This window comes from Petaurus breviceps, unplaced genomic scaffold, assembly GCF_028583685.1.
Source record: "Petaurus breviceps papuanus isolate PSGF00001 unplaced genomic scaffold, PetGlider_PUasm1.0 207, whole genome shotgun sequence".
NCBI lineage: Eukaryota > Metazoa > Chordata > Mammalia > Diprotodontia > Petauridae > Petaurus > Petaurus breviceps.
Window position 1 is genome coordinate 402,553 of NW_027185850.1, and position 5,503 is coordinate 408,055.

The window sequence follows — 5,503 nt, forward strand, 5'->3', positions numbered from 1 at the left end:
AATAGATATAGAACATTTAGTTAGCATGACTATTGAGTTGAATTATAAATTATATATATATATATATATATATATATATATATATATATATATATATAGCTTTTTGGAGAGCAATTGGGGTTAAGTGACTTGCCCAAGGTCACATGGCTAGTAAGTGTGTCCAGTATCTGAGGCCGGATTTCAACTTGGGTCCTCCTGACTCCAGTGCTGGTGCTCTATTCACTGCACCACCTAGCCACCCCTATAAATTATATTTTTGTTGCTGTTAGTTAAGATGACATGTTTTTTGCCTATTTATGTGAAAAGTCTAAAGATAAAAGTTGGTCTTTAAGAAGATGAAACTTTGAAGTTTTTCTTATTCTGCTTTTGTTTTTATATTGTTGCCATTATAGTATAAATACTTCTGCTTCTTCTGCTCCCTTCACTCTGCATCGGTTCTTGGGGGCAGAGCCAAGATGGCAGAGTAAAAACAGGACCTCCATGTGGCTCCCACTCCAATCACTTCTAATACATGTAAAAAAGTGACTAAAAAAACTTTAGAGCTACAGAACCCACAAAATGACAGAGAGGAACAAATCTTCAGCTGAAGGCAGCCTGGCAGGTAGACAGGGGCTGGACTATTGCACCAGACTGGGAGATGAGAACAGTCCCCTGTGAGCCTCGGTTCCAGCCCCAGGGCAGCCCAGATGGGCCAGAGCAGACTTCAGGAGAGTGGATCACTAAAAGCTATGGAGGTTTCCAGACTTCTCAACCCATAAACACCAAAGAGAAAATAAAAGGTCAGTGGGGAACTATGTTGGAAGGGTGAAGGAAGAGTGTGGTCTGGTCCCTTCCCCCAGGGTGAGAAGTGGCAGAGGTGAGGTGCCTGCAGCTGCTGCTGCCTGGCTGCCTCCAGAGCTCCTGGCCTGCAGATTGTAGGGGGACCAAGTGACCATTAAGAGGGTAATCATTCTTGCTTTAACCTGCTTGGATCTGGGTCACAGTCTTGGGTGGTGGTCCTGGGGTGTGTGACCAGTGAGCCAGAGCTTGTGGGGGCTGTAGAGAGGGCACCCTCCTCATAGCTCTGGAAACTGTGAAAACCCCAGTGATTTGGGGAGATAGCTCTCTCCACTCTGGAAGTAGAGTTCTACCCTGGGAAAGAGCTCAAAAGTCAAGTCATTGGCTGACAATATGAGCAAGCAGAGGAAGCACAAACAGACCATAGAGTCCTTTTTTGGGGACAAAAAGGATCAAAGTATGGAAGGGGAGGAAGACAATGAAATCAGAACTCCTGCATCAAAAGCTTCCAAGAAAAATATGAACTGTTTACAGGCCATGGAGGAGCTCAAGAAGGATTTTGACAATCATGTAAAAGAAGTGAAGGAAAAATTGAGAAGAAAAATGAGAATGATGCAAGAAAATCATGAAAAGAGAGTCCATCACTTGACTGAAGAAAATGATACCTTAAAAAATAGACTAACTCAAATGGTAAAAGAGGCCCAAAAAGCCAATGAGGAGAATAGCTTAAAAAGTTGAATTTGCCAGATGGAAAAGGAATTTCAAAAACTCACTGAGGAGAATAATCCCTTCAAAATTAGCCCTTCTCAGCAATGCAAGGACCTAAAATAATTCCAAAGAACTTGTGATAGAAAATGCCATCTACATCTAGAGAAAGTACTATGGAGTCTGAATGCAGGGTAGAGGAGAGTATTTTGTTTGTTTGTTTGGTTTTGTTTTTTATCACGATTCCTTCCATTCATTGTTATTCTTGTATACAATATGACTAATGTGAGAATATGTTTAATAGGAATGTATAAGTAGATCCTATATCAGGGACTTTCATGAAAAAGATTTAATGAATATGTCCATGCAACAAAACCCAGCTTTCAGTGGGGTCACTGGACCTACTTTGGACCTGTGTTTCTAGGCCCATGATTGTGGATGCATGGAACATGGAACTCTTGTATGAAAACAGGTCCCTGATGTACCTCCCAAATACCCATGGGTTTCTAAAAGTGAGCCTGTATTGATTATGCTCTAAGTTGTCACTTTCTAAAATCATCCTCTGATTTAGTTAACATCAGGTCTTTGAAAACAGAATTATTTTAGCTATTAGCAGCTTTGTCTTTTTAATTATCTGTCATTTGTCATTGGGAAGTTGGCTTTTCTAAATTGTCTGTAATTTTTTTGTCTTTCACTTGTTACCAGAAGATCTAAATATGCAAATAGCAATAGAAAAAAAAAACAATCAGAAGGAATCTGTATTTATAGAAAGACTACTGGCATCCAAAGCCAAGAATTTACAAACTCTGTCAAGGACCCCATAACTCTGGGATCAAACCAGCTTCTGGAAGGGACATTTAAAGATTGTACAAGCCAGTGCCATCCTCCCTGTACAGACTCCTTTTCACTAATTCCCTTTGCTGCCAGGTAGACCAGCACTCTCATGCTTGACCCTCACACATGATGACATGGAATGCCTACTGGACTCACACCTGGCTCTTAGATTCCCCCATTTCTTTGAAGCTCAGCTCAGAGGCCAATTCCTACATTAGACTTGTCCTGATTCCTCCAAGAAAGCTGCTACATGAGGCAGTGGATAGAATTCTGTGACTGATGTCAGGTTCAAATTCAGCCTCAGATACTTGACAACTGTGTGACCTTGGGGAAGTCACTTACCATATGTCTGTCTTAGTTTCCTAAATGTAAAATGGGATCATGATATCACATACCTCCCAGGCTTCTTGGGAGGATTAAATGAGACAACAAAGTTCAGAGCACACTGTTTTGCTTCTATCTGCCCAATCCTATGACCCCAGAATTAGAGTTGTAAATGAAGTCAGAGGTCATCTAGACCAACCCCCCTTATCTTATAATTAAGGACCAGAAGTTCAGAGAGTTAAGTGACTTGTCCAAAGAGGCCCAAATACAGGAATTTGAACCCAGGTCCTTGGATTCCCAATCTGGTCATTGTCCCCAACTCTTTGCTGCCCATTGCCCTTCCCCACTTCAGCCTTGTGTGCTGCCCTGTTGGAGAGCAGGCTCTGGTGGGAGGCATTCACCATCCCCTCAGAAGCAGATTGCCAGCCTGGCTGCAGACTCTGTCACTTCCTGCCATGTTGCTTCTACCCCCCACCCTTCATGACTGTCCCTCTCCACCTCCACTGGGACCTTGAAATCTGTCTCTGGGAGGCTGGCTTTGCAAGGTGAGCTCATGTATTCTCTTACCTGAAATCAGTACTGTCTTAATAGATAGACATATTGGTGTTGAGAAATACCATGCCCTGCTTCCCACCATTACCCAGGCCCACCATTGCCAAGGGATCATAAATTTAGTAGCAGAAGGGACCTTAGAAGCCATGTTAACCAACCTGTTGATTTTAGAGATGTGGAAACTGAGTCCTGGAGAATTCAAGTAACTTCCCTAAGGTCATGGCTGTAAGCTGTAAGTTAAGGTACTAGATTTGAACCCAGGTCCATCTCTTCAAATTCAGACCTCTAAGTTTGCACTGGAATACAGTGCCTCTAGTCATCAGGAAGGAAACAGATCTTAGCAATCATTTAGCTCAATCCGATTTTACAGATGAGGTAAGTAAGGCCCAGAGTGGTCAAGTTACTTGGTCCAGGTCTAAAGGCAGCATGAAGAGATGGAATTGGACCTTTATCTTCTGACTTTCTAAATCCAGTCATCCTGATGCTACATGACAGGTATCTTCTGACTTTTCCCCCACATTCTGTCTGTTACAATGGTTGTGGACATGGAATGCCTCCAAAGAAGAGGTGCTCTCATCCCAGGGAAGGGTAAAGGATCCTGGCTGTTCCCAAAGGACATAAGAGTCCTGTCCTGGACACATGGTGAAAGCTTTGGCACCATTCTGGGGGGAGCTGTATAACCCTCTGGGCTCTGAGTGAGTACCTGTGTCTAGGTCAAAGTCCCTTTGAAATATTTCCAATGCAAGAGGACACACATTCTCCAAATCGAATAAAAAGCCACAGTTGCAGAAAATGCTCAATTATCCTTGGTGTGTCTGTAATGCATCATGCATAGCTCAGCAAGATGGCCTTGAGTGAGTGCACCAATGCTGAGATCACCCCTTTACAATGTACCAAGTGAGCTTCTGGCCTATGTCTGCTTCCTGAGAGCTGGGAGTGAGACACCAGGGGAAAGCAGGTTTCTTGTTGAAATAAAGGCTTGTCTCAGAAAGAAAGCTTAGAAAAGTGGGGAGCAGCCAAAGTCCCAGGAAGAGTAACAGTAAACAAGGCCAGACATGGACAGGTGAAAGAATGATGAATGCCTAGACAATCTCAATTTAGATCATGGAAAGCCTCTGAGTAAAGGAGGGGTCCGTACGGTACTTCCTCCGGAAAGCCTTCCCTGATTACCCTGGAAAACAGCAGCTCTTGGTCTGTCTTGCCTTCATCAGTGTTGGCTCTGCACCTGTCTGGTGGCCTCTGGGCTCCCTGACGGTAGACACCCCTCTCCATCACCTCACTATATTTCCCCGACAAACAGGGCTCTAAAGGAAGCAAGCTGCCCTCTCCCTTGTTTCCTGTGGTACAACAATATTCCATGACCTGCCAATACAGCAACTGGGGCACCCATCCCCAGGTCATTCATCAAAAGGATTTGGTTTTACTCTCCTCCCCCCTGTTTGGGAGGAAGAAGAGGAAAGACGAATGCTTGTTGATCTTGAATATTTAAGAAATAAATATATCCAGAAGCAGAAAAAAAAACTAAAGAACTTGAGAAATTTTAAAGTTTAAAGATGTTATTTTCACAGAAGTTGCATTTCTGAGAATTTTCTGTGGAGAACTTTTCACTGTCGGCTCCATAGCCAATGTCTCCTTGGGCTGTAAGAGGATGGGCTGGTGGACCTATCTCAGAGAACACTGGGGTGAGACCAAAATAACTGCCATCCTTAAGTATTCCTATACTTAAGTTCTTCCTAGGACTGTCACATGGAAGAGGAATTAGACACATTTTGTTGGGCCTCCCGAGAAATGGGAAGAAGGTGCCACAATGCAAATTTAGCCTCAAGTACGGGAAGGGAGCCGACCCCTTCATAATAATGAGACTCTCCTGAGGTACAGTGGGCTAGGCCACCTCGGGGGGGGCTGCCTCTCCTTGAACATTGCTGGCCAGCACCTTGTTGGTAGCTCCTGCTGGGCACATCATAGGGACAAGCATCAGGCAGGGTCCCTTCCAACCCTGAAATTCAGTGATTTTGTGACAAGCTCAGTTACTCCTTAAGGACCAGAGAGCACCCACCATTCAAGATAGCTGGGAAAAGTCTTGTTCATGACCCTTTCCTAGCTCATTCCTCCTCTCTGGGTGAGCCTGAGAACATTAGAAGCAAAAAGTAAAAGATTCCATGGAAACAACGACTTTTTGGAGGGTTTCTAAGAGTTATAATACCCTACAGGACAGAGGTTCTTAACTTGGCATCTGTGACCTTGGTGACTTTTCCTTCCTTCCCTCCTTCCTTCCTTCCTTCCTTCCTTCCTTCCTTCCTTCCTTCCTTCC

The 5,503-nt window shown here is 43.8% G+C and overlaps 1 protein-coding gene across 1 annotated transcript in view; it reads right to left on the reverse strand.

The window, feature by feature from the left end:
- LOC138164769 (serine/threonine-protein kinase TNNI3K-like) overlaps positions 1 to 5,503 on the reverse strand; it is a 370,349-nt gene that overhangs the window by 199,325 nt on the left and 165,521 nt on the right. The gene's annotated exons all lie outside the window — the stretch shown is intronic.